Below are 3964 nucleotides of genomic sequence, written 5' to 3'. Positions count from 1 at the left end.
TTTCACCATGTTGACCAGGATGGTCTCGATCTCTTGACCTTGTGATCCACCCGCCTCGGCCTCCCAAAGTGCTGGGATTACAGGCTTGAGCCACCGCGCCCGGCCTATCTTTTAATTTTAAAAATAGAGACAGAGTCTCAGTCTCATTCTGTCTCATTCGTACTCCTGGGTCAAGCGATCCTCCTGCCTCAGTGTCCCAAAGTGCTGGGATTACAGGTGTGAGCCACTGTGCCTGGCCAGATCTGCATTTTGGAAAACCACTCTGACAGAAATGTAGAGGAGGCTTCAAGGGAAATAGGACTGGAAGCAAAGACGCCATTTCTAGCAGTCCAGGTGACAAGTGTCAAGAGCCTGAAATAGGACAGTAGAAATAAGAATGAAAAGAATTCAAGCGACACTGATGAAATGGCAAGATCTGGTGGCTGATTAGAAGTGGAGTTAAGGCTGGGCACGGTGGCTCACGCCTGTAATCCCAGCACTTTGGGAGGCTGAGGCAGGCGGATCAGCGGAGATCAGGAGTTCAAAACCAGCCTGGCCAACATGGTGAAACCCCGTCTCTACTAAAAATACAAAAATTAGCCAGGTGTAATGGTGGGCACCTGTAATCCCAGCTACTTGAGAGGGTGAAGCAGGAGAATTGCTTGAACGCGGGAGGTGGAGATTGCAATGAGCCAAGATGGCGCTACTGCACTCCAGCCAGGGTGACAGAACGACACTCTATCTCAAAAACATAAAAAAGGGAAGTTTCTAGCCTGGAAAAAATGGATTGGATGATGGTGCCACCAATCAAGATGGAGATGACAGAGTAACTGGGGCAGGGGCAGGAGGGTGGGAGAGGGAGATGGTGAGTTCAGTTTAGGATGTGTTTTTGAGGTGTCTGAGCCACAAGCAAATAGAACCATCCAGAACACACTAGAAAATGGCAGGTCTGGAAGCAGAATGAGAGGCCTGGGCTGGAGACAGGGATTTGGGAGGGGTGTCAGCCTTTAGTCAGGAGTTGAACTATGAGAATGAGTGAGTGAAATATGGGTGAGGGGACAGAGAGAGAGTGCAGAGCAACAGGAGGATCAAAGAGAGCACAACAATGTAGAAAATACAGTTTTCATTTCCTATAAGATTGTTTTGGTCAAAGGTTACTGGCAACCTTAGTGAGATAGCACATGTGGGGACTGGGAGGTGGGACTCCAGGCTGAAAGGGCTGGACTGTCACTGCGCTACAAGCTTCATGTTTTGAAGGAATAGAAAATGAAAAGTAAATTACAATTATGTCACATAAAGTTACCTGAGAAAATCCCTTAGTAGGCTGGGTGCAGTGGCTTATTCTTGTAATCCTACCACTTTCAGAGGCTGAAGCAGGAGCTTGAGCCCAGGAGTTTGAGACCAGCCTGGGCAACATAGTGACACCCCATCTCTACCAAAAGAAATAAACAAATAAAAATAATAAAATAGGCCCCGCGCAGTGGCTCACTCCTATAATCTCAGCACCTTGGGAGGCTGAGGTGGGCAGATTGCTTAAGGTTGGGAGTTTGAGACCAGCCTCAGCATGGTGAAACCCCGTCTCTACTAAAAAAATACAAAAATTAGCCGGGTGTGGTGGCAGGCACCTGTAATCCCAGCTACTCAGGAAGCTGAGGCAGAAGAACTGCTTGAACCCAGGAGGCGGGGAGTGCAGTGAGCCGAGATTTGCTTCACAGGTTTTTTTGAATCTTGATTGCACATACAGATTTTTTTAGTTTCTTTTCTTCCGTATTTTTTTTTTTTTTTTTTTTTTTTTTTTTTTTTTTTTTTTTTTTTTTGCCACTTTGGAGATAGACTTGTATGCTAGCATGGAAGGGAATTGCTTTTTTCGGTTGATTGCCTAACAACCTGCTTGATGGCCTTTCAGATGGATCATGTTATACAGAAAGGAAGTATCTGAAAACACTACTATCTAGGCTGGGCGCCGTGTCTCATGCCTGTAATCCCACCACTTTGGGAAGCCGAGGTGCATGAATCACGAGGTCAGGAGTTCAAGACCAGCCTGGCCAAGACGGTGAAACCCCGTCTCTACTAAAAATACAAAAAAATTAGCCACGTGTGGTGGCAGTCACCTGTAATCCCAGCTACAGCTACTCGGGAGGCTGAGGCAGAGAATCGTTTGAACCCAGGAGGCAGAGGTTGCAGTGAGCCGAGATAGTGCCATTACACTCCAGCCTGGGCGAAGAGCAAGACTCCGTCTCAAAAACAGCAACAAAAAAACACTACAATCTAGTTTAAAACACAAAACAGTAGAATCGTTGTCAGCTTTACAAGATATACACTGAAGGGCCCAGAACTGGGGCCAAGAGAACATAGTCTTCCATCTCCCACTCACACGGAATGGGGCCTGGCCCCACTCTGCCCTATTTAATCTGAGCATTGTTAAATGAGTCTGCAATGAAACGCCACATTTCCTTCAATCCTCACAACAAAGATAACTCAATTTTAAGATTCTTAAACTGAGGCTTAGAGAAGTTAAACGCCTTGTCCAAGACCACGGAACGGGAAAATGGCAACGTCAAGATCCAACTCCGAAAAGCCTCCCCTGGCAGTGGGAGGAAATGGCAAATGACGCAGCCGAATTTATTTTTTCTTTCTGAGACGGAGTCTTGCTGTGTCCCCAGGCTGGAGTGCAGTAGCGCGATCTCGTTTCACCGCAACCTCCGCCTCCTGGGTTCAAGCGATTCTCCTGCCTCCGCCTCCTGAGTAGCTGGACTACAAGCGCACCACCCACACCAGGCTTTTTTTTTGTATTTTTAGTAGAGACAGGGTTTCACCATGTTGTCCAGGATGGTCTTGGTCTCTGGACCTTGTGACCCCTCGGCCTCCGCTCTCAAAGTGCTGGGATTACAGGCCTGAGACACGGCGACCGGCCAGTAAATTTTTAAAACCAGATTCTCCGTCGCCGCGGTGCCCTGGGCCAACGCCCCGCCCCGCCCCGCCCGGCCCCGCCCCGCCCAGCCCCCACGCCACGCCACGCCCAGCGCCCACGCCCCACCCCGCGCAGCCGCCCAGGTGCTAGTTACGTAACCGCCGCAGAGCTTGCGCCAAGGCTCGCAGCAGGGAGCGGGGGAGGCGCTGACTCACGCCGGCCCAGCGGTCACGTGAGCGGGCGCGCAGCAAGCCGCCGGTCGGAGTGCCTCGCGCGCGCCCCACAACGGCCGCATGCGTCGCGGGACCTTCTCCCAGCAGTTCAAGCCTTAGTCGCGACAGAAACTGGAGCCCCCACCCAGGGCTCTCCCCTACACTGCAGCTCCCGTCCCCGCCAGTATCCTCCCCTGGCCCTAGCGCTGAGGTTGACGCCTGGAACATTCTGGCCCAGAACAAAAAAGACCCAAGGCGGACACGAGGGCCTGAGGCTGAAAGTCCCAGCTCTGCAGCGAGGGCCGCTAAACCGGCTGCTGAGGGCGACTCCAGCCCGGGTTCCAGAAGGGAGTGGAAGGGACTGAGTGCTTGTGGGAAATTTCCTAATTGAGGCTTACCCACTAAAGTTCTTTATGTTCTAAAGGGTTCCATTCCATCAGCCTCAAAATGTTTCCTTCCCCATCCCTCTATTAGGGTGGTTATGTCTAGGGAGTCTGCACTGGGAGGGAATCATTTTGTTCTCCGCGAGGAGGGGGTGTAACGCCCCCCACGGGCACCGAGGAAGGAGAACTGTCCAGACCCCAGGCGCCTGAAGAATATGTTATAGTGTTATTAGTCAGCTATTTCCTTTATATAATCCTTTATATATAATCATATGCTAGTATATAGAATTAGTACCTCAAGTATAACTTACTGCTTATATATATCTAGCTTATATAGTCATACTTAATACTTATATCTGACATACTTAGTTCTATATCATCATTCTGTGTAATCATATAGGTATTGTAGTTGGAGCTGTACTGACACATTTAGCGCTGATTTATATAATCCTTCCATTTAACCATGTAGTATTTTTAAA

The sequence above is a fragment of the Cebus imitator genome, unplaced genomic scaffold, assembly GCF_001604975.1.
Source record: "Cebus imitator isolate Cc_AM_T3 unplaced genomic scaffold, Cebus_imitator-1.0 Scaffold614, whole genome shotgun sequence".
NCBI classification, from domain to species: Eukaryota; Metazoa; Chordata; class Mammalia; order Primates; family Cebidae; genus Cebus; species Cebus imitator.
Note: the sequence above shows the minus strand (reverse complement) of the source record.